Here is a 27,252-nt window from a genome sequence, read left to right as displayed (position 1 = left end):
TCCCTACGAAATTCATCTATGTCATTTAATTGGAGAAGACACTGTTGTTGTGCCTCAGAGAGATCTAGTCCTAACTGAACTGCAGTTCTAAAAGTTTTGATCTGGAATTCAATTGGTAACAAAACCTGTTTTCCATATACCGGCTCATATGGTGTATGTCCCATGCTATTTCTCCAAGTGGTTTTGTATGACCACAAAGCTTTTGGTAATCTTTCAGCCCAGTATTTCTGATGCATATTTACTATCTTTGTAAGAATGCACTCGATCACTTTGTTTATGGATTCCACTGGCCATTTTCTTGCCAGTGATGCATTGTGGATTTCTTGTGTCAGATCTAGTATTTCTCCATCACACCCTGTACCAAATTAGAAATAAACTACGAACCATTATCAGAAACAATTTCTCTAGGCACACTAAATCTAGTAAAGATTTCAGTAAAAAGAAAATCAACAACAAATTTTTCTGTAGGAAAAGAAACGGCTTTAGCTTATACCCATTTTGTAACAAAATTTGTACAAACCAAGATATTCTTTTTACTTAATGACGTTCGATTTATTGGCCCTATAAAATCAATAGCCCATTTTTCAAACATCTAGATCATAACTTGGGGTCATAAAGGCATTTCACTAGTTTAATTAGGCTGGCCCATTTGCTGACAGCTATCACAATGCTTGACATCCTGTTTGGCATCCTTAAACGAGGAATGCCAAAAGTAACATGCACACAATACTTTATATGCAGTCCTCTTATTAGCGAAGTGGCCTCCACAAGGTTCATCATGAGTAGATTTCAATATGTCAAACACTTCCTCCTCTCTTACACACATGGATAATCAGATCTAGACCAGTATAAAAGAGATCTCCTTGAATCCAGGAGTTTGGAGCACTTTTCTGAATAATATTCCATTTTTAATGAGCAGACAAGTGGGGTGGTGTTTTCCCAATAACCAAGTAATTAGCAATGTTAGCAAACCATGGAGAATCTGTTGACATGGAAAAAATATGTTCATCCAAAAAATCATCATTAATAGGAATTGCTTCACCAGGATTATCTAATCTAGAAAGAAAATCTACTACAACATTTGATTTTCCTTGTCTATCAACAATAGCAATATTAAATTCATGCAACAATACTAACCACCTAGTCACTCTACACCTAGTCAATGGCTTATTCATCAAATATTTAATCGCGGAATGATTAGTATGTATAAATACTTCATATCCTGTAATATAGTGCCTGAACTTATTAATTGAAAAAATTAAAAACTCTTTCTCTCTAACTGTATAATGTAATTCAACGGAAGACAAATTCTTACTAATATAATAAATAGCATAGGATTGTTTATTTTCCTCTTGTCCTAAAGTTGTGCCAATACCCAAATCTGAAGCGTGAGAGGAAATGGGAAAAGGCAGGGACTAGTTAGGACCTCCCAAAAATGGTGCATGTACTAACATTTCCTTCAATGTTTCAAAAGACTGTTGGCAAGTTGTGGTCCAAGAAAATTCACTATCCTCAGCTAGAAATCGGAAAATATAGGCAACTATCTTAGAAAAATTTCAATGAATCTCCTATGGTAACCAGCATGTCCTAAGAAACCTCTTACATCCCTTTGAGTTTTGGGTGCAGGAACATGCAGAGTGATTTCGGTCTTTCCTCGATCAACCTAGATACCTTTACCAGAAATCGAATGGCCAAGTACCACTCCCTCTTTGCACATTAATCTACATTTATTGTCACTCAAGGTTAGATGGGCTTCCTGACAATGAATGAGTACTTTTTCCAAATTTTCGAGAGCTTCCTGAAAATAATCACCAAACACAGAAAAGTCATCCATATAAATTTCTACAAATTCTAGATTAGAGAAAATGGCCAGGACTACCCTTTGAAAGGTAGCCGGGGCATTACATAAACTAAAGGGAAGCACTCTATAAGAAAATGTACCCCATGGACATGTACAAGTAGTTCTATCTTGATCTTCTGGTGCAATCTATATCTAGTTATAACCACTGAAGCCATCCAAAAAGAAAAAATATTTCTTTCCTGGAAAGGGTATCAAGCACCTGGTCAATGAAAGGGAGAGGGAAATAATCTTTGAGAGTTTTTTTGTTTAATTCAATGAAAATATGCCATCTTCCATCTTTATTAGGTACTACCAGTAATGGAGAGACCCACTGACTGTCGGAAATAGAATAGATAAAACCAGCATCCAAGAGTTTATGTACTTCTTCCTTCAAAACATCTCTTAGAGCTAGATTAGTTCACCTTTGGGGTTGTGAGATAGGTCAGGGTCCTTCCTAAATATAGATATGATGTATACAAGTTTTAGGAGGAATACCCTTCATATCTTCATAGCCCCATGCAAAGGTAGTGAGATGGTTTTGCAACAAATTCACAAGCTGCTCCTACTGAGATGAGTCCGAATTTGAGCTAATATCCAAGGATTTACCAAGGCTAATCTCAGAAAGAGTAGTATCAGGCTCAGGAGTAATCAAGGGGGTGGTCAAATGTAGTGGTACAGAAGAATGAGAATCGTGATTATCTTGAAACTCTAGGCTAGAAAACTGGCTCAATAACTCAAAATTAGGCACAATGTCTAGATTATTCAGGAAATCTTAAATCTCATCTTCTTGTGAAGACCCAATATACTAATGGATAAGGGAAATGGGCTAAGTCTCCTCATCACTGCTTTGATCCAACCATAAAGTACCTCGAAGATCCTGAATGGATTTGGCAGGGGAGTATAACCTAGCTTTCTTCCTAGAATCTCCATACAAAATATACATATCCCCAGAACAACATCAAATATATGCATCGGCTATAGCAAGCCATGGTCATCCCAAGATCAAGGGATGTCCTCCTACTGGGTTCTTTGGCTGAAGCACAGTGAAATCAACAGGAGATTCCCAAGAATCTAATCAGATGATCACATCATCTAATATTCCTTCTAGATTATTTTTAGATCTATCTGCTAATTCAAGCACAGTGGGAGTAGGGCGAAGATGAGATAACTAATGTTGATCCATGGTTTTCTTAGTCATGACAGGTCTATAAGAACATTATAGACAAGGACATTACCAATATGAAATGAGACAACAGGGTTTCTGGGATCAGTATATTTTTCCATAGACAAACATCCTGTCATCAACTCTGCTACCCTACCAACAAATTCACTGGTTTGGGGTTCCTATCTATTCCTCCTGGGTTTCTTGAGACAGAGTTCCTTAATAATCTTGGTACAAATATGGATATCTTTGATGTCATGAAGCAGAGGTATCTTAATGAAAACATTCCAAAGCTCTGATGCCAAGCTAGTGTCAGAAATAGGGTCACTTCTTTCCATTACTAGCCTCTCTAGGAAGGGAGGCTGGTTGGAAGAATATGGAAAAGATTCATAGGGTAAGGGTTTCTTAGTGACCACTTTCAGAGAATGGTTAAGAGTTTCGTCTTCCCCTTTCTCTTCAGCAATCACTCTAGGTTGCTCCTGATTTTCTGCTATTACAGTCCTTCCCGATCCTAATTGAATATCATGAACCCCAACTAGAATAGATTGGTGCTCAAATGGTAAAGGTGGGTTTGTTACATATATCATTTGCACTGCATTATTATTGTTAGGATTGGGCATAGGTTGAGCAAGAAACTGAGGAGGTCGAAAAGGTGGAGGTAAAGACATTGGTGGAGTAGACTGACTCGGAAGTTGAGGCATTGAATAAGGTGTATGCGTAAATGGATATGACTAGATAGGTCGATGGTAGGAATATGGAGAATGAGTTGGCCCTCTCCAACCTTGTTTCCATGCTTGAGAAGGTTTCCCATGGTGATATTATTTCCATACTGCCACTGCTGATTAGTGTTAAGATAAGAATATGCATGTGAATTATAACCAAAATAGTGTGGAGGAGCAATACCTTCACCTACTTGAGGCCAATTTCTTCTTGCTCTCATAACATACAAGTATTCAACTTCAGGTTGTCCCCTAGTAAATAGAGCTTTAAGTCCTGGTATAGAGGGACATTTTTCTGGGACATGGTCTTCTCACAAATAGCACACTTATTAGTTTATTTCAAATTAAGAGGACACTCTTTAGGAGGATGCTTGTTCCTTCATAATGACTTTTGTTCCTTCATGAGTTTTTGCTGAAATTTTAAAGAGTCCAACTATTTGGTAATAGTGTTCATTATATCAATTTGCACGTTTTCCATTTTATTTTCTAGTCCAATAATCATAGCATCAGTAGATTCGGTTTTCCTATTTCTGTTTCGAGTTCCTCTACCAGATCTATACTGATTCCTTGAAAATTTCCTGCATAATTGACAAATTTATTCAAAAGTTTGCTGAGAAATATCACCTTGTCCTAACAGATTTCAATTATTTCTAGCATTATCAGTAAGTCCTCTTAAGAACAAGGTTCTAATAGTACTGGAATCAAGCTTAAGTCTCGACCTTTGTAAAGTATATAGAAATCTTTCTAGGTAATCTTTAAGAGTTTCATCATCATCCTGTATGATTGTAAAAATCGCATCCTACATGTCCCGAGTTTTGTAATATTCTTTATATTTAGACAAGAACACTCTCTTCATCTAATCTCAAGAGGCTATAGTGTTTCCTCCTAACCCCATAAACTAGTGTAGAGCTATGTCCTTGAGAGTAACAAGAAATAATAAAGTTCTGAGCATCAGTTGAATAATCATAACTTCTACACAGAATATCAAACATGAATAGCAAAGAGTCAGTTTCTTCATGAACTTTACAATGCAAATGAGGGAGAGCTGATGGTTGAATATTCTTCATTTGTACCACATTATTAGGATCCACAATTGGAAACACAATAGTGGATTGTTCCCTACTTACCTGGTTTTCACTAGTCCCTTCCACATAATCTTCATGGCCTGCCATTGTTTCCCTTTTACTTCTTATAGACTGAGCCACACCTGAGCTGTTGTCACCAAAATCTAGGTGGACTGTTCCTGCATGATGGGTTTGAGTTGGATTGGGCTTCTTGCTCACAGAAGGAGATACAATATGAGAATTTTTTACAGAATTCTTTCGGCCCTTAGTGGGCTTCAAACCCTTACATTTTCTAGGCATTCATTCCAAAAAAGAAAGAAAAACAACAAACAACTTCTAACAAAAAAATGTTGTCGGAAATCAATCAACATCAGTAAAATTCCTTCAAAGAACCTTTTCCAAAAAATACTGCAAGAATAAAGGAAAATTACCTCTATTGTATAATTAGAAAATTCTTACCAAATCAAGTTGCCTCCCCAACAATGGCACCATAATGTTGGGTGCAAGAATTACACTTAAGCAAACTCCTCAATACTTAATTTGTTAACTCGGGGGATCTGTAAACTTAGAGATGAAGAACAGGAAATGCTAAAGATGGTATTAATATTTCTAATATAAATCCCTACTTTCTTTAAAGGAAAGATTGTAGAATCAAAATAAAAAGAGAAAAAGGCAACTTGAACCATCAAAATAATCTAAGACTAGAACAAGGAAGAATGCATTTGCAAAAGGGAATTAAAAATAAAGGGGCAATCACTCTAGCTGAATATTTTTAACTATTGAGTGTGTGTTTTTATTTACCAGAGACAATTAGCAGTCTCATCATATGGGCCCTTTAAACCTGCTCCTTTAGATATTTTCTTCTTGCATTAATCTGTCTTGCACTATCGCAATCTGCTTGCACTAGTGTAGAAACAAAGATTTATACAGAAGGTATAAATGGTGTCTTTACTAAAGGCATTTTAATTCCTGCAAGGGCTTGAAATTTTCCAGGTTCAAAGCACTCCGATCCTGTGGCAGGAAACTAGTTCTTGCACCGGATCAGAGCTTCTTGCACTTAGCATTTAATTCTTAAAATGAGTTATTAGTTACTTCAAGTGCTATTATATTGTTAAATAAAATTCTACACATAAAAGTGAATTTTTTTGAACTTTGACAGAGTGCAAAAATAAAGAATCAATCTATATACATTTATCTTGTAATAAAGCATTTAATGAAAGAAAGAAAATTATGGGAAGTAGACTAAGAAGGCTTGCTGCATCACACCAACATGCACTGGTGTAGTTTCATTTCTCCTGCTTGGACTAGGTGAGGAAGACCAACCAAACAGAACTGCAGGAAAGGAAATATCACACCAACATGCACTAGTGCAATATTATTTCCCCTACCTGGACTAGGCGAGGAAAACCAACCAAACAGCATTGCAGAAAAGGAAATATCACACCAACGTGCATTGGTGTAGGCTTATTTCTCTTGCTTGGACGAGGTAGGGAAAACAAATCTGAAATCAAGTGTTGCAAAGGAAATTTAGCTACATTACACAACGGATCCACTCGCACACTAACAAGAATGCATGTGCTTGAAATTAAATCACACTTGACATCATAAACAAAAATTACAGGAAAAAGAAAATAGGGTAAATGTGATGGGTTGGCTGGGTCCTAGCCAACCAACACGTTTCCCTTTTAAATGAAAACAATGCTCAGTACTTCAATCATTTCGTCAGCTCAAATATAGGGATGCGATTTATAAAACTTGAGGTGGAGCTCCCTTTCATTAATTCAATGAGGCAAGTACATGCATGAATACATCATCCATCGCAGATTCGAGCGATAACAAAATACAACAACCTATTACCACTTCTCTGGTTGTGTCTCTATTCTATCCAAAAGAACTCCTTTAGTCCTATTTACATTCCACATTATATAGATCTTTGGCCAAGGGACGAAATAGATCATTCAACCAATTACATAACCAACCATAGAATTTAGCTTCTCGACCTTTAAACTTAGATAGTTAACAAAACTGGTCATAGCCAATCTCCAACTTTCGGTCTTCAAAGTTTTCATCTTGGCTGTCTTTGGATCAATCTTGCTACCATGGTTGAAGCTACTCAAAATGGGGCAATTCGATCTCGGCTACCCTTGGATCGATCTTGCTATCGTGGCTGAAATTTCATTATTTTTAGGAAATCTTATAAAAATTTATAGCAACCATAATTCTATTTGATTTTTTTAATTTTAAATAGAGATAGTTGGATTTTGAGCAGTGGATTTTCTCAGATACATGTTGTGTTATGTGCCATTGATTTATCTTCTTATTTTCCTTCTTATTTTCATTGATATATTGGCTTCCACTGGAAGAAAGTAGAAGTAGATTGTTGTCATTTTCATTAGTAAATTGCACGAGCTTGTGAATCTATAGGATAATCTACATGGTATCAGAGCTGAGAATAGTACACTAGAGGATGTTTCAAAGTTTTGAGTTTTGGGTTACATGTGAAACTCCAATTCGCAATACATACTTCAGGATCGGCAGATGGCATTTTGTGGTTTGTGAATCAAGAATGCCATGGAAGAAAACTACAATTTTATGGCCTGGAGGGACAGAATGGAGGTTGTGCTAGGGGATAATGGCTTGAAGGAATTCGTTGATCAAGAACCTCCTAAGCTAGTTGCATCATATGCACATAATTTGGTCGAATGGAAGAAGCTTGTGGCAAATGCAAGGCAGATAATCCATGATGGAGTTCGAGACCACATTGTCTCAAGTCTGTATGCAAATGAAACTACGTATGTTATGTGGAAAGCATTGACGAAATTGTATTAGAACAACAATGAATAGAGGAAATTGGAACTGAAGGACAAACTTCAAAAAATCAAAATGGAGAAAGGTGAGACTCTTCCAAAATACTTAACCAAGTTCACTCAATGTTGTGATCAACTTGGAAGTTTTGGAATCACGATTACCAAGGATGATATTGTGAGTCTTGCTCTTCTAGGAATCCCAAAGAGTTGGCATAGTTATTAGGACTCTGTCAATGGTTGGGAGAAGCTACTAGACTGAGAACGACTGTGTTTGCATTTGATGCAGGAGGAGATTAGGAGGAAAACAAGGGATGGCTCTTCATCAAGGACTGATGATGAAGAGAAATTTTCCTCAGTGATTAAGGCAAAGAAAGGGAAAGGGAAATATTTCCATTGCAAATCACATTCTAATGATGGATTTAAGAGGAAAGACATTATGAAAGTTAAGTGCTTCCCTTGTCATCAGCTGGCCCATTTTGCTACAAATTGTCGACTCAAGAAGTTCAAGAAGAAGTCCCTAGAAGGAGTGGTGAGTGAGGCTTTGGCCTCTCAATTATAATTGGACTTTTCCCTCATTGCATGCATGGTGTCATCAATGATGGGATGTGTATGGTATGTAAACAGTTGAGATTCATTCCACATGACTCACGACAAAGAGTTATTCAGTGACCTGGAGGAGAAAGATCTCCATATGCATATCAAGATGGGTGACAATGAGAAGCATTGTGTTACTGGATTGGAAACAATTACTTCTCAGATGGATCATGGGACTGCATTCACCTTGAAGAATGTTATATATGTGTCTGGGCTGAATAAGAACTTGGTATCACTCTCCATGCTTGAGGATAGAGGCTATGATGTGATCTTCTCGAAAGGAAAGGTGTTCCTTCGACACATAGCCATGCATCAAGTAAAGAAGATAGGGATTCAGGCGAAGAATATCTATAAGTTGGAGGTAGAGGAATGTGTTACTATGAGCACAAAAGTAGAAATGGTGCAAGGTTGACACATTGGCAAGTTGTGGCATAGGGGATTGGGCCACTTGCATCATGGAGCTTGGAAGATATTGTAGAAGAACTCTACTGGTCTTCCCAAAGGTACGCTTGGGAAAGTTGATACATGCAAGGGAAAAATACTCCAAATATTGCTTTCACGGCAGACATAGTCGAGCAAATGCTATTCTAGAGAGGGTCCATTCAGATGTGTGTGGATGATTGTTGTAAATGCTTGATATTTTTTATGTAGAAAAAGGGGCAAACTTTCACAAAGTCCTGATATTTTAAATTATTGGTGGAGAAAGAATCAGACAAGAAGGTTAAAGCTCTATGGAGTGATAACGGTCATGAGTATGTTTGAAATGATTTTAATAACTTCTATGCAGCGAAAGGGATTAAATGGGAGTTGATGACACCCCATAAGCATCAAAAAATGGGGTGGCCAAGAGGAAGAATAGAAGCATAGTAGGGGCAACGAGGGCAATGTGGCATGATTAAGGCCTACAACAAAACTTGTGATCTGAGGCATGCAGCGCAGTCATTTATGCTCAAAATCGTAACCCACATCGGATACGTGAGTTGAGGACACTAGAGGACGCTTATTCCAATAAGAGGCCAGATGTTTTTCACTTTAGGATTTTTGGGCCATCGATATATTGCCATGTTACAAAAGATGGATGGAAGAAGCTTGAGCCGACAACAGATTTGGGTATATTTGTGGGGTACACTGACACATCTCACAATTATCGTGTGTATTTTCCGACCAAGAAGATGACAGTGGTTCACAAGGATGTCAGATTTGAGGAGGAGAAGTCCATGCGAGTTTCTCTTGAGAGGATGCTTGAGCTACACATAGATGGGGATATTTTAGCTCCTAAGGTTGAGTAGCCTCAGATTGATGTGGAGCAACCACATGTAGAGGATCCAACAGTGAAGACATCCACCCAGGCAAAGTCTTCTAGAGAGGGCAGAAACCATGCTAGAGAGGCTGACATATTGTTGGATGATGCATGGGAGAATGTGGGAGCACCCACTTCTCAGCGCAGGTGAAGGAGGTCACTTGAGAGGTACACTAGATACATGGCTATTATGGGCGAATGTGTTGTGACACAGCCATATTCCTTTAAGGAAGAAGTGTAGTAGCCGGTTTGGCTTGATGCCACTCTGGAGGAGTATGATTCCAGAGTTTGTAAAAATGTTTGGGATGTGGTCTCAAGACTGGAGGACAAGTCAGTGGTGAGATTCCATTGGCTTTACAAGGTAAATAAAGGTGCAGATGGTAATGCAGAGAAGCATAAGGCTAGATTTGTGTCCCGTGGCTTTTAAGAGGTACAGGGGATTGACTATGATGAGACCTTTGCTTTTGTTGCAAGGTACTCATCGATGAGATATATATTGGGATTATTATTACAAATGGGTTGGAAGATACATCAGATGGATGTGAAGAAAACCTTCCTTAATGGCATGATTGAGGAAGAGATGTACATAGAGCATACTGAATGTTTTGAAACCTTTGACCGTGTGCCGCATGTGTGTCAGCTCAAGAGATTGTTGTATGGGCTGAAGCAAACACGCCATGCTTGGTACACTAGGATAGATAGCTACATCAGTAGGTTGGGCTTGATGAAGAGTGAAGCGGATGCAAACCTGTACCACTTAGTGGTGGAAGAGAAGTTTTTGATCATTGTACTTTATGTTGATGATATCATACTAAGAGGTGACGATCAACTCACCAAATCTTTCAAGGAGTACCTTGCAAGAGAGCTCGACATGAAGGACTTGGGTCTCACGTATTAATTTCTTGACATGGAGGTATGGCAAGGAGATGGGGAGTTGTTTGTGCCTTTGGGTGAGTAGGCCAATGAGATACTAAAGAAATTCTACATGAAGAGCAGCAAACCCATGGAGACTCCTCTAGTAGGTAACTAGAAGAAGGGGAATGCTACGTCACGGGAATTAGTGGAAGCCATTATTTACATGAAGCTTGTGGGTTCACTCATGTACTTGGTGAACACATGAAAATATATGTGCTACACATTAAACCAACTTAGTCAAGCAATTGTTAGGCCTACCAAGACATATTGGAAGGTGGAAAAGCATATGTTGAGATACCATAGGGGCACTTCTCAATATGGATTATGGTACAGGCGGACAGAGGGAGTGAAGCTTTAAGGCTTCATCGATACATATGGGGAAGGATGTCCATCCTACACAAAGAGACCATCAGGATGGATAATCACTATTGGGTCAGTTGTAGTTTCTTAGTCCAACATGAAATAGAGATTGATTACACTCAATTCGGTAGAGGCAGAGTACATGACTCCGAGTCAAGAAGCATGTGATTCCATCTGGATGAGGAGGAAGCATGTGAGTCCATCTTCATGAGTAAGATCATGGTTGTTCTGTTTGATCAACAGATGGATCCAACTATGTTTTAATCTCATAATCAGAGTTGTATCAAACTCTTTGAAAATCAAGTTTTTCATGATGAGTCTAAGCATATTGATATCTGATATCATCATCTGAGAGATTGTTTGTTGTGGTAGATTATGTCATTAGAGTATATTCCCACAGAGGAGCAAGATGCTGACATTTTGACAAAGGCGTTGTCAAGATATAAATTGATGTTTCATAGAGACACGATTGGGGTAGCTAATAGTCCATTTCTTGTTGAGAGGTAGTGTTGAAAAATGGAAACAAGAAATTCCAATTTAATTTCTCCTTGAATTAAAGTGAGAAATAAAATCGAATTATATTCTCATAGCAACTTTTAAATAGTTAATTAAGTTTAATTAACTTAATTATCTTAGGAATTTAGAGTTGGAAGTCTTTATGTAGTCATTTATATGTTCTCCCTACGTTTTAAGGGTCCAATATGAGTTTAAATTGAGTTGGAATTAGATCACTCAATTTACTGAGTTAAGTTTAGTTAAATTAGTTCTAAATTGTTTTTGGAACTAATAGAGGACTCACAGTGAGTTCGTGCACTAATGCATTCACTAGTTCTACTCTAGTTAACTAAAGATTTCCTCATGAGAAATTCATGCATGTGAGTTTAGAGAAAGACCAAGTTGACACTAGAGTGCACAGACATTGTACTATTAGTTGTATGATTTATTGAGTTGTATAGATCATGCATGCAATAAGGAATTGGACCTGCTTTGGATTGGGTAATTTTGGATGCATTAGATTCCCATTAATATGGGTTATTCAACCATAGGAATTTCGCAAGGAAATAGTGTCTTGGAGAGCTCCAGAATTGGTTAAGTATTGGCTAAGAGCTTGTTTTTGAGCTAAAGAGAGTTGAGCATACTTGTGCTGAATTGTTCTAGTGAGAACAAGCTTTGTAGCTTCACTCGTATTTATTATATATGAAATAGAGATAGCGGGGTTTTTAGGAGTAGCTCTACCAGGATACATTTTGCGTTATGTGTCATTGATTTATCTTCTTCTTGTTCTTATTGGTTTCATTGAACTATTGGCTTTCCTTCCATGAAAGAAGAAGTAAATTCTTGTCCTGTGCTTTAGTAAATTGCATGACCTTGTGAATGTATAGGATAATCTACATTTTTCACAGTGTTGAATCCATATGTATAGTCAAAAAATCAATTCAAATAACACAAATTGAGATTTCACCGTGAGGAGAAAATCTAAATGTCTAAAAGTCAAAATAAATGTCATGTCATTCAAATTACAATATTGCTAAACTACAAAATATCTCCAATTAGTAATTTGTAAATAAGCTTTATTACAATACCATGGGCCACTACAATTTCTTACCAATACCATATGCAAAAAAAACCGTAAATCACTTCACATGATACTTCTTGATATCACAATTTTTTTAAATCAATTGATTTAATTAAAAAGAAAAAAAATATACAACTAATTTGTAGATAAATCTCAAACTGTCATTTATGAACACTATTAGAAAGAAATTAGAATATTTAATGGAAATTAAATCTATACAATTCAACAAATAGTTATCCATAATTACATTAAAGTTTTTAGAAATTTTGTTCCAAAATAAATATTCTATAGAAAAGAATCATCTTTCTAACAACCTTTCCAAGGAGGCACTCCCACAACCTCTTGGTTATTGGTTATACGATGATTTAAGACTACAATTAACTATACGACATAACAAAGAGTAGAGTAAGTAGTTTATTTTGTAGAATTTTAGTTTTCGAAGATAATAATGTATTTACCAATTTAAAAAATCATGTCAAATAGCAACAAACCATAAGGTACAAGTGTACGAGGCAAGTATTTATAAATTTAAAATGTAGGAATTCACAGGGTAAGTTCCTCAGACAGAACACCAAAGGACACCACTCACAAACAGATCACAGATCAATATACCAGTACTTTTGACGTGGTTAAAACCCCCAAAGAGGGAAACAGTCCACGACCTGAGCCAACGTGGCCACTTCAGGCAATTTATTAATAAAAGAATGAAAATTTACATAAGCTTCTCTCATGGACAATTACCCTACAAATGACCCTCCATGCTCTTTAAATAGAGATCATGGACCACTCGGGTGTTAAGCCACGGATCAAGTGTCAGTAATACCGAGGAGGGAATGAACCGTCGGATCACTACATATCGTGACCGTCAGATTCTAAGTTACAAAATGTACATAGTAAAGAAACACACTTTACCTAACTCTATACTAGACCAAGTTACACTTAACTATTTCCTATGTGTCGGAATATCCTAACAAAAATCATTAGGGTAAAAAAAAATTCAACAAATCCTGCATAGAAATCATGTTTTTGAAGGTGGAAATGGATTTAGCACCATTAAAAATCTCGCATCAAGGTTGAAATTTAACAATTGTAACCTAGATTTACAAAAATCAATACCAGAATTTATTGAAATATTGCCACAATTTTCATGATTTTAAGGGAAAAAAATATTTTGTTTAGACTACAACAACTATAAGCAATCTTTCTTGAGATTGTACAGTTAAATTATAATGAAAAATGTCATTACATCTATGTATTATTTTTTCTCCCCGGATGCGGGTGCTGGAGAGGAGAGTTACAGTGATAAGACAATGGTTGGGTGGGGCGGATCGCCACTTTCCTGACCTGCATAGGATACATGGATGGGCAACACTTCAAAGCACGTGGCACACCTGCATGACCGTCACTCAGGGTACGTTATTTTGCTGGTTCGGCTGGAACGTCAGGTTCATAGTGAGGGAATGAAGATTCACACGCATCAACGTGCAATGAAGGCATCAAACCATTAAGGGAGCAGTAATGGGAGATGACTCCCAAGACAAAGCCTGCAATCTTAAAACTGGAGGCAGGACGAGGGGGATGGTAAATTCGTTAGTGCTGCCGCTCTGCCGGCACTCCTCTACATGTGATAAGAATCTCAGAGAGAGGGCAGGAAATTGGACTTGGGTGTTGATTATCTTCATCCTCTCTGTGAGGCTGGTTGCTCCCCTCCCCGAATATCACTCAGGTGTTGCTAGTCGGCCCTCTCGCTCTTTTCTCTTGGCATCTAATATCTGTGTTTGTTTTTGGTTTAAGCAAAGGCGCAGGGACTTGGCAAACCCAAAGAACTCGTTCATTCTAGGAAGAGGAGGCTCAATTAGGAGGCATTGCCACATCCAAGCTATTTCCCCACAGGAAAATCTCTAGATTTGGTCCGCTATCATCCGCAGGATGCCTCGTTTGAGACCCAGAGCAGGCAATTGCAGAGGGCAGGCGAGAAGAGCCCCAACAGACTCTTCCTCCAACGATTTGAACCATCCTCCAAGAAGAGGTCTTTCTTCTCGCAGCAGAAGTGGAAGGTCTCAAGCCTCTGACTCTCGACCTGGTCCAATTCCTGCCATAGGCTCCCCCATTTTCACCTTTGACAGTGCTCTCAATAGGCTTAGGATCACAACCTATTTCACTGTGGTGTTTCAGGAGGAAGGTTTAGTAGTTGATTTAAGGACACAAGAGGAAAATTCGAGGGCTATGCAGGACCCATCTTCATTTATTCAGATAGCTACGGAGACCACGCCTCACCAGGAAATTAAGGAGCAAAGAAGCAGCGCGCGGGAGCTAATGATGGTAGATTTGGGTACTGATGCCCAGAATGTGACACAGTTAGAGGAACCACCTGATATCGGCTGGTGTCGAATTACTGAAGAGCCCATTGGAAGGCCAACCATGCTTCTCTTTTTGTAGAATGCCCCTATCCACATGGCAAGGATGTAAGGCAGAATGGTTATATGTTTTTGTTACTGTCTTGTGTTTCAGTGTTCATTCTCCCTTGGTCTTTTTTTTTTGAGTTTTTGACTTGTCTCAGGCTTCAGAGATTATTCCCCTACGTGGGAAACAATATCAAACATTTTTCAAATATGTATATGCTGGATAGAACTGCCTCCCGCAGGAGCAGAGTTCTTGACTACGGTCATGTTGTATATTTACTATAATAGATTAGACTTACGTAGAAAAAAAGTGTATTATTTTTTCTAGTGGAAAATATTAAATAAACATATTTTTATTATGTAATTAAAGAAAATGGTTAGATTATAATAATTAATAATTCCAAGAAGTTGTTAAGCAAATTGAATATGGAAAAAAAATGAAATAAACACATTTATAGCTATTAATTTTTTAATTTACATTTAAAAAAACTTTAAAGGGAAATATTTGAATTATTATTGTTTTATCCCACTTGTGTTTTGTTATGTTATAAAATGACAAAGTTAGATTATAATAAATATGAAATACAAGCTTTTACTGAGTCAGGAGGAGGTGGTGGTGGTTACAGAGATTTGATCGCATTTTCATTATGATTGTTTTATTTCTGTATGGAAAAATTAATAAAAATGAATATTTAATTAATATTACTTTCAAATTTAATTAGGAGATGAATATAATGAGTTTGCTATTATTTTGTATTGATATTTATATTAATTTTTATATAAAATATTAATAGATATATATATATATATATATATATAAATATATATATATATATATATATATATATATATATATATATATATATATATATATATATATATATATATTTTTAATTTTTTTGATAATTTAAAATAAATAAAATTAAAAATTAATTAAAATGAAAAGGATGAAATATAATTATGATTGCTATAAATTGTGGTATTATTTCTGAAAAATAATGAAATTTAAAAAATAGTTATTTAGAATCTAAGAAGTAGTTATTTGGAATCTAAGTATTATTTAAACTAGATATATCAGAACCTCCTAGTTCAAATATCCATTTTCTAGAAATAATGGTTACACAGAAACATTGAATTAAAACATCATGGTAAGAAACACATTCACATTCGAGAGATTCATACAAAGCAAAGAATAATAATTAAATTAAATAATTGGTGGAGAGGATAGCCAGCAGCTTATGCACAGATCGATGGTAATGCCTTCCACACTTACTCCCCAAGCTTATCTCGATTCCCTAAATATTCGGAAATCTGACGGGCTAAGTCAAAAATTTGACGGGCAAAAATTTGAGGGTGCCAGTCCGATGGCTAGGAAATCGACCATCAAAATAAATATACCCCACTTACTCTACGTAGATATTCTTTCTACCGTGGGTTATTCACTTTATTAATATCAAACCCTTAAGATAGGGCAACACCATATGTTCACTCCTTAAGGAAGGAGAACACTCCACAAGCCATATGCTTGTTCATACAATAATCCTTGACATCCGTTAATGTGGAGTCTCTAGCCTCTATATAGGCCTCATACATACAATACCATGGGTCATTACCATGGTTCTCTCAATACCATCTATCTAATACCATGAGCTTATTACATTATTGTTAACTACTTGTGGTCCCTTACACGATATGGGTTAACCACCTTATTTCTTACTATGGCCCATTCCATTATTACATTATTCCCTTGGGTACCTCCCTTTGTACACCATATTATACCCCTAGGTATACTACATTCCACCCCCCATAACATGTTTCATCCGTAAAACATGGGAAGAACACAAATAATAATATCTAATCAAAAGAGTAGTCCACTGGTACCATGCACATACATCTAGCCATCCAAGAGAAAGGAAAACTCTTGATCTAGCTGGTGTATTGATCACTTGAGATGGAAGTTGACCCTAGTGGCTCTTTTGTGTTGTTGTGTAGTAGGTGGATCGTCACTTCTCTCTATATATCATGTGGTTGTTGTTGTCCTTGTGGCTAATTGGTTGCCATCTTGTTGGTTGTTTTCTTGCGGGGTGGTGTGGGTGATGATATGTTGAAGTTTTAACCCATGGTATCTTTTTCTTTAATTCACCCCTTACTGGAGCTTGACTGTTATTTGGTGCATGTTGTGTTGCCTGTTGTGGTGTCTTATCTTCTAATAGTACTTCAACCACTGAGCCCTCATCTGATGTATCGACATGTGTAACCTTGTCTGCTTCAACCTTTGTTTGTGTTTGATTGTCGATCATCAAAGGCTCATCATCTGATGTCTACGTTTCATTAGAACTTTGTGCTACTACCTCCTTAGTCTCTTCCTATTTATTGATCGAAATATCTTGTAATTTAATTTTCTTCTTTTTATATCAGAGCTTCAGGAGTTTCTTCTACACATTAATATTTATAGTACCCACCAATTCCATCGAAGGGTATCCCAAAAAATATCCTCATTAGCCATATCTGAAGCATAAAAATCAGAATACAATACATACTTGTCCATAGAAATCTTCAAATCTTTACAAACTTGCACATGCTCATTATTAACCTATGTGTACTCCATGTGTTTTGCTGGCACTTGTAATTTTTTTCCCAAATTGACATTTACGAGATTTTGCTTGCAACTAGGATTTATAGATACAATGATCTTCTCCTTCTGAATCAATCCATGAACCTGGAATAAGGATATACCAATAGGAAATAACCCCACATGTTTCTCCTTATCTTGTTTTCTCGCACGAGACCATCTGTCTAAAAGTAATTTTTCAAATTCTTCATTGGGCAGGTTGGAACACTTCTTTTGGTTAAGTAATCCCCACCATGTGGCCACCTCATCTTCAGAATTACCCACTATAAAAAATCTCCAATGATGTTCCCATAATGACTTTTTTGATTTTATGTATTCTTAAATAATAGGACCATTATCTTTTCCTGTAAAACTTAGAACTGTCATGAAGAGGGTTTTGAAAAAATTCACTTACTTCGCGAAAATTGAAATGGCCACAATTCCATCAATATTGCTCAAAATCCTTATTATGACCTATTTTCGGAAATGGAACAACCATTCTGCATCTTCTCATGTGGTAGGAATCTTGACCTAGGCTCTGGAATTTCAGATCCACACTGTAACTCTTCCATCATCACCAAAAAATCCTAAAAAAATAGCTGATTCTAAATCAGCGATATCTCCCTCATCCAGACTCTGATTCGACTGTTTTTCTTTTTAAAATTTGGGTAAAATTTCACAAGAAATATAAATATGGAATTAGATTTTCCAGATTTTGCACCAGAACGTATAGATGTACGCCGCAAACTCGCTGCCCAAAAAATGTCTGCAATAGCACTGAATTTTAAATCAGCAAGATCTCCTTCATTTGGACTCCGATTTGACCGATTTTTGTTTTTTGAACTTGGGTATTTTTTCACAAAGAATCCAGATCTACAACTAGATTTTGTAGATTTTGACCCAAAACATACAGATCTGATCTACAAATTTTCCGCCCCAAAAAATGCCTGCAACACCACTGATTTTTAGATAACCGATATCTCCATCCAGACTCCGATTCGAATGATTTTTTTTTTTGAACTTGGGTATTTTTCACAAAGAATCTAGATCTACAATTAGATTTTGTATATTTTGCCCCAAATCGTATAGATCTGATCTACAAACTCACCACCCCAAAAAGTTCTTGCAAAAAAAAAAATTCTCCACTTTTCCCAGGAAAGTGCTCTGATACCACTTGTTATAACTCTAATCCCACTTGTTATAGATATGACACCACTTGTTATAAATCTGATACCACTTGTTATAGGTCTAACCCAAAAATATATGATAATAGAAATAAACCCAAGAAATAACAGGATCTAAATATAGAAATGCTTCACTTTATTGATAAAAACCCTTAAGGTAGTGCAACATCATACATTCACTCCTTAAGGAAGGAGAACACTCCACAAGCCATATGCATGTTCATATAATAATCCTTGACATCCCTTAATGTGGAGTCTCTAGCCTCTATATAAGCTTCATACATACAATACAATGGTTCAGTAGCATGGTTCCCTCAATATCATCTATCTAATACCATGGGCTTATTACATTATTGCTAACTACTTGTTGTCCCTTACATGATACTGGTTAACCACCTTATTTATTACTATGGTGCATTCCATTATTACATTATTCCCTTGAGTGCCTCCCTTTGTACCCCATATTATCCCCCCTAAGTATACTACAGATTGAGTGTTAGTTGTTTGTAGCATCAGAAGTTATCTAGCCCTAAAAATTGATGGAGAGGCTAAGGAACATGACTTATAAAGCACCCAGAAACTGTTTGATGAAATTCCACCCAGATTGTGTTTTATGAAAATAATTAATATTTTTAATGGGGTTCCTAAGTATAAAATTAGGGAAATTAAAATATTAATGCGTATTAATCAAAATATGGGTGAGAATGATCCAGAATGTGGATCAAGTCATGTTTTAATCTTTTTCATTGATTATATGCCTAATCTCGGTCATTAAAGACTCAACAGGAAACTATAAAATGGATGCCTCGGGTTAATTTGTAAACATGGGGGGAGAGAGAGAATTGGTATGGAGTTCGATTTCTAGGTCTGGGAAGTAGAGAAATTTGACCTAATTGATCATTCAGTAGTAGAGGGGAACTGAGAATCTAGGAGAAGGACATTCGAGAGAATACTGACATAGAGGTGGAGAGACCTTGCACAGAGGTAGTTTCGTAGCTGAGAGAGTTGACGGTTGGCCAATCTATCCCCACAGAGTGTTAACACAAAGCCTAAGAGGTTGATGCAGATTCTACACAAGGATAATGCATATATAATTAGGGTTAGCTAGTCTTGTGTCGGATCAGCCAAAATTTTTCCTGGTGAAGTGAGGAAAACACACTCAAATCAAAACTTAGTTGATTTTTGTAATAATTCTTTCCACATACAATTCCTTCTTTCATAGATTATATTTTCAATTCTCAAATGAAATTAGCGGTAAGAAGAACAAAGAAAATAAAGCATTAGTATTTAGAGACTATGTTCAAATTTAGGTAGGAGGCTTAGGGAGACATGAAAGAAAAAGCCGAAGAAACCTCTTAGGCTTCAAGATCTTTTGTTAATTAAAACCAATATCATCTGAAGAAGCTTGCAACTTCATATGATAATCATCTACAAAATTTTAAATTTTTGGAGAAGAAAATGGAGAAGAGTGAATTATTCAATGAAGGAAATTTGCAGAAGAATTCTACAACTTTAATTTAAGGATTCCCTGTATAAATGCAAAATCTAAAGAAGAAGTTTGAAAAATAACTGAAAGAGGTGAAACCAAAACATGAACAACACATTTAGGAGATAAGAAAACTACATGAGGATCAAACTCACATTTCGAAAGAAGCCTGAAGCTCAAAGCAAATCTAAAATCATGATGACATCCTTAAAAGAGAAAATTCAATCTCTTTGTCATGAACCTTTACTTAGCACCCCTTTTCTTCCTCAAATGTATCATTAATCGAGGTATAACTACCTATACATACCTTATAAAACCTCACTAAGCATTCATTCCGAAAGTTTGTATCCCACAAGTGTTAATTTTCTTCTACAAAATATGTGGGCTCCTGCTTGTTCCCCATGGATCTTGCAGAACCAGTCATTGGATTTCCTATGAACCCATCATTAGAGTCCCACAAATTATTCTTGTTTATATACAATTCTTGGCCACTCATCACCCTAAACCTTAATAAGTTACTAATTGTGAATTCTTGACACTTATATATTGAGTAACTTTGATGTATGCACTACCTTCGTTAGTTACTCACAATAATTGAATGGCCTCATAGTCAAGTGTATGTGACATTTAATACCACATGGTATCACCTTGTCATTTTTGAGCTGGGATTTTATGACCCATGCGACATAGGGGGAGGGTAGCACAATTAGGTAATGAAACGCTAGTTCCGCCCATGTGAACACACCAACCAACTTGCTCTTTTGCACAGAAGGTGGTACTGAGGGTTGGTGAAATAAAAGGAGGTAGGCTAATTCCTTGACCCTACTTCCAAACCATGATGAAATATCTTCCCTGATTTCTTTGTATGCCACTCAAACCTGTTGATGTTTTCACCCTTTACAGGTTATGACATGTTAGTTTTTAGTAGCATCGGAAGTGCTCTAGCCTTGAAAATTGGTGGAGAGGCTAAGGCACATGAGTTCTAAAGAACACAGAAACCGTTTGGTGAAATTCAATGAGGATTATATTTTATTAAAATGATGAATACTTTTAATGGGGTTCCTAAGTCTAAACTTAGGGAAATTATAATATCAATGGTTGTTAATCAAAAAATTCATGAGAATGGTTTAGAAGGTAGACCAAGTCATGTTTTAATCTTAGCCATTAATGAGAGACTTAATCTTGGTCATTGAATACTAAACAAGAAAAGTATAAAACGGAGGTTTGAGGTTCAATTGGAAACAAACAGAGAGAGAGACAGAAATAATTGATCTGGAGTTTGATTTTTGGGGATAGGAAGCTAAGAAATTTGAACTAAGTTATCATTCAGCACTAGAGGGGCAGTGACAATATGGGAGAAGGACTTTCTAGAGAATACTAATAGAGAAGTGGAGAGAGCTTACATCGAGGCAGTGCAGCAGACAGGAGAGCTGACGGTGGGCCAGTCTGGGCCCACACAGTCTTGATTTAGAGCCTAAGAGCCTAAAACCAACCGTACATAATGCCAACGAAGAAACAACCGGGGTTAACCTGTCTTGTGCTCGATCACCCAAAATTTTGTAGTGTGAAGTGAGGTAAAACTCACTCAGATTTTTTGCCAGCATTTTTCTCTCCAAAGGATTGCTATATGAGCATCATAGATTTTGATTCAGATATTTCTCCTACATCATAATAGAACCTTAGAATTGCGACACCAATTTTCTCGCATTGGGCTTTTCCAGGGACTATTGTGTGTAAAATAGTGTGTCCTATGTATCTTATAGTTTTCTCTATTTTTTGTTTCATGAGATCAAATATTTAATTAGTGTAGGCTACATAGTTAATTTTGTTCAGTATTTAGAACAATAACTTGATGAATGTAATTTAGAAACTAAGTAGGTAAAGTAGATTCATATTTGTTGCACTAGGGGTTCCTTCGAGTATAGAAATTTTCACATGGTATCAAAGCATCGATATTGAAATAGGAAGGGCAGATCTAGTGTTGAGAAGTAAGGCAAACATTTGCACTTCATAGAAATTTGAATTCCCTTGAAGGGATTGCAGAGTCCTTATCGTGAAGGAGATATAAGGAAATCTCTCTCCAAGTGTGATGACATAGAGGTATGATTTCCAATTTGTGAGTTTGTAGAGACAAAGGGAGTGACATTGAGGCTCGAAGTAGTGCTTGAATGACGCATTTTCTACTGGGGAAGAAATCTACTGGAAAAGAACAAAGACTCATAGAGTGGGAATTTTCTGCTTAGAGGACCTTCCACCTAAAATTTCGAATCTCTCACTTGGTGAGCAGCTGAGCAATGATAAGAAGTGACTATAGGAGTTACTTCAATAGTTGGGTGAGATGACATCGCATGGGCTCAGATATCAAGACAGGTTGGAAGGAGCTCCCAACTATGCCATATGGAATACTATAATTTTAGCTCTTATGGAGGAGTATGATTTCGAGGCCTACATCAATAGTGTTGTTTTTTTTCATGCTGAAAACATTCAAAAGAAGAAGGAAAAAGATCAGCAGGGGAAGGTGGAGAGGCTCATTCTCTATCGAGCTCAAGATCATGTACTCTCACACTTATAATGAAACAATATAGCCTGAGAGATGTGGGAAGCCTTATCATGTCTATATGAAGCCTCTTACAAACAACAGAAGATGTATTTAGAGTAGAGGTTGTAATGGACTTTGATGCAAGAAAGAAAAGGGGTGAACCTCTATCTTCAATGTCTTCTGCACACTAAAGACCAACTTGTTGCAGTGGGTTTCAGTCCCCAGCCAACCTCGTTGGTGAGGATAGCTCTGAATGGGGTCTCGAATGAATGGAAAGTTTTTATCCAAACCATATTGGGCAGAGAAAACTACGTTCATGGGAGAAGATGTGGGAATCTCTTCAATGGGAGGAGTTAAGCAGGGACCTAGTGAAGTTAAACCTCGGTGGCAGCAGTGAGAGTGGCACAAAGATGAAGGAGGATGAGGAGAACACATCTCTAGCATCGAAGGGACAACAAAAGTTGAGCTGAAAGGACATTTCGAAGCTTAAATGTTTTAGTTGTGGCGAGATGGAAAGCTATGCATCCCAATGTCCTTTGAAGAAAAATGACAACGATTAGAAACATGATCCTAAGGCCGCTTCAAGAAAGATTGATGAGGATGAGTTTTATTTAAGAGGAGGAGTTAAGGAGGGACCTAGTGAAGGTAAACATGAGTGGCAACAATGGGAGTGGCATAAAGATGAATGGGGAAGAGGATAATGAAACTCTAGCATTGAAGGGACAAGAGAAGCCGAAACGAATGAAGGACATTTCAAAGGTGAAATGTTTACTTTGTAGCAAGATGGGACATTATGCATCCTAGTTTCCTTTGAAGAAAAATGAAAAGGATGACAAACATGATCCCAAGAATGTTTCAGTAAAGATTGATGAGGATGAATTTTCCATGAGTTCCCATGCATCTCCAGGAAGGAGATGGGGTGTTATTCAACTGTAGTCGGGAGAATTACATCTGGGAATGATCCTTCAGGAATCCACCTTTTGGATCAATTACTTGATACGGAAGCCCCAGATTCACTAGTCATGAGATAGACTTTGTGTCATATGACGCAGTGTAATGTTTGGAGGAAAGTTGTAGTATCTTGGGACCAAGGATTGATTAGTGAAGAGCACATTTAGTATCAGTTCAGTGGGCATAGTGCAAGGGTTAAGAGCAGTGCAGAAGATTCAGAGGGTCAGAATCAGTAGCAGTCAAATTCCAACATTCATTGTATTATGCTGAACACTGTTAAGTTCAACTAATTTTGGTTTTTTTTTCAGTTGCTTCTATGAGAAATTGAGTTTCACTACTGATGCAGTGTTAGAAATTGTAGTGCTGGTACCATAATAGATGCAATGTTTGAGAGGGAGATGTAGTACATATATAGTAGTGGCAGTGGATTTGTCATGGGCAGAAGTACAATAGCAACATCAGCGAAGTGTTGGTGGCAATAACATTGCAGAAAGGAGGTGCTACAAAAATAGAGTAGCATTCAAGTGGACATTGTTGTTAGAGAACATTCCTTGCTAAGATGAAGTGATAGGTTTTGGTAGAATATCAAGTTCTCTAGCGTTGAAAATTAGGGGAGAGGCTAAGGCGGATGAGTTATAAAGAACCCATAAACAACTTGATGGAATTCAACCTGGATTGTATTTTATTAAAATAATTAATATTGTTAATGTGGTTCCTAAGTCTAAACTTAGCGAAATTAAAATATTAAAGGGTACTAATCAAAATATGGGTGAGAATGATATAGAAGGTGGATAAAGTCATTTTTTAATCTTAGACGTTTATTAGAGAATTAATATCTGTCGTTGAAGACTCAACATAAAAGTAAAAAAATGAGGCTTGGGGTTAATTTGGAAAAACACACACACACCCACACAAAATTTATATGAAGTTTGGTTTTTGGGGCTAGGAAGCTGAGAAATTCAAACTATGTGATGATTCAACAGCATAGGGGTAGTGAGACTTTGAGAGAAGGAATTTCTGGAGAATACTAAAAGAGAGGTGGAGAGAGCTTGCAAAGAGGCAGTGAAGTAGGTGGGAGAGCTCACACTAGGCCAATCTAGGCCAACGCAGTCTTGATGCAGAGGCTACATAGGGCCAATGTAGAAATAGCTAGGCTTAGCGAGTATTGTGCCAGATGAGCTGGAAGTCGGCCGGTGAAGTGAGGTAAACCTCACTCAGATTCTCTGCCAACCTTTTTCTCTATAAAGGATTGCTATATGAGCATCCTAAATTTGTATTCGAATATTTCTCCTACATAATAATAAACCCTCAGAATTGTTGCATCATTTTTCCCATATTGGGTTTTTCCGGGGACTATTGTGCCCAAAAATAAGTGTGTCCTATGTATCTTGTTATTTTCTTTGTTTTACATTTCATGAGATCAGATATTTAATTCATGTAGGCTACACAAGTAATTCTCCTCAGTATTTAGAGGAATAACTTGTTGAATGTAATTTAAAAAACAAGCAGGTGAAGTAGATTCAGATTTGTTGCAGTAGGGGTTCTGTTGAGTTTAGAATTTTTCACATGGTATTAGATAATTTATTTTGAAACAAGAAGAGTAGATCTAGTGCTAAGTAGTGAGGCTGAAAGCTCCACTTGGAAGCACTTTGAATCAACTTGAAGGGATTTCACAATCCTTGCCTAGAACCACATCTGAGGAAATCTATCTCTGAGTGAGATAACAGAGCAGTATGATTTTCAATTCATGAGTTTACAGGGGTAAAGGTAGTGACACAAAGCCTTAGCGTGGTGCTTGAAGGGTACAATTTATGTCGGGGTAGAAATCTGTTGCAAAAGAATGAAGATATGTAGAAGGAGAATATTCTCCTGAAAGAACCTTTCACCATAAAGTTTGAATATCTCACATGTTGAGCAACTGAGCAGTGCTAAGCAGTGACTATAGGAGTTAGTTCAACAGTTGGGTGAGATGGAATCAAATGGGCTCAACGATGAGGATAGGTTGTAAGGAGACTCCAACTATGTCATATGGAAGACCAAAGTCTTAGTTGTTCTAGAGGAGTACGATCTCGAGGCCTACGTCAATAATGTTGTAGCTGTTTGTGCTGGAAAAAATCAAAAGAAAATGTACAAAGCTAAGTAGGGGAAGGAGAAGAGGCTCATTCTCGATGGAGTTTGAGATCATGTGGTCTCACACATATAGGGAAAACATACAACCCAAGAGATGTGGAAAGCCTTGTCACCTGTGTATGAAGGCTCTTCTGAACAATGAAAGATGTATTTAGAGTAGAAGTTGCAGTGAACTTTGACGAAGAAAGGAGAAGGGGTGAACCTCTATCTTAAATGTCTTTAGGACACTAAAGACTATCTTGTTGTAGATGGGTCCACTATTTAGCCAACCGCGATGGTGAGGATAGCTCTGAGTGGAGTCTCAGATAAATGGAATGTTTTCGTCTAAAGCAGTTGGGCAGAGGAAAACTACCTTTATCGTAGAATATGTAGGTAGCTCATTAACATGAGGAGCTGAGGGACCTAGTGAAGGTGAACCTCAGTGTCAGCAATCAGAGTGGCACAAATATGGAGGAGGAGGGTGATCACGTAGCTTGAGCATTGAAGGGACAACAAAAATCAAAGTGAAGGAAGGACATTTCAAAGGTGAAATGTTTCAATTATGGCGAGATGGGTGAGTATGCATCCCGTTCCCCTTTGAAGAAAAATGACAAGGATGAGAAACATGATCGTAAGGCTTCTTCATCAAAATTGACAAGGATGTGTTTTCCATGAGTGCCCACAAATCTCCTGGAGGGAGATGGGGTGATATTGAGCTGTAGTCGGGAGGACTACATGTGTGCAGGATCCTTAGGGAGTCCACCTCTTTGATGAATTCCTTGCTACAAGAGCCCATAGTTCAGTAGTAACAAGATGGACTTAGTGTCAGATGATGTGGTGGAGTGTTTGGAGGATAGATATAGTATCTTGGGACCAAATATTGATCACCATCGAGCAAGGTTGGCAGAAGTGCAGTTGGCATAGTGCAGGAGTTAGAAACACTATAGAAGATTCAGAGGGTTAGAATCAATAACAGTCAGATTCCAACATTCATTGTATTATGTTGAACATAGTCAAGATTAGCTAACTTTGTATGTTTTTCAGTTCTTTCTCTCAATAACTAAGTTTTAGTGTGGATGAAATGTTAGTATTGGCAGTGCTAAGTGTATAGAAGATGAAACGTTTCAGAGGGAGCTCTAGTATAGATGCAGTAGTGGTAGTGCCAATCTCAAGGTCAGCAGTACAGTGACAACAAAAACATAGTGTTGGTGATAGTAGTAGTGCAGAAAGGAGGTGCTTCAGAAATAGAGCAAGATGTAGGTGGAAATTTTTGCTAGAGCACTTTCCTCGCTAAGAGGGAGTGATAGGTTTTGGTAGCATCAGAAGTGGTCTAGCCTTGAAAATTGGTGGAGAGGCTAAGTCAAATTATTTCTAAAGATCCTGGAAACCGTTTGGTGAAATTCCACCCAGATTGTATTTTATTGAAATAATTAATATTATTAGTGGGGTTCCTAAGTTTAAACTTAAGGAAATTAAAATATTAATGGGAATTAATCAAAATATGTGTGAGAATGGTCTAGAAGGCGGATGAAGTCATGTTGTAATCTCATCTATTGATTAGAGATTTAATATTGGTCGTTGAAGAATCAATGGGAAAAGCATAAAACGGAGGCTTGGGGTTGATTTGGAAACA

This window comes from Pinus tabuliformis, chromosome 7 (genome assembly GCF_031772625.1).
Source record: "Pinus tabuliformis cultivar Carrire ecotype Pingquan chromosome 7, CPIR1, whole genome shotgun sequence".
NCBI lineage: Eukaryota > Viridiplantae > Streptophyta > Pinopsida > Pinales > Pinaceae > Pinus > Pinus tabuliformis.
Note: the sequence above shows the minus strand (reverse complement) of the source record.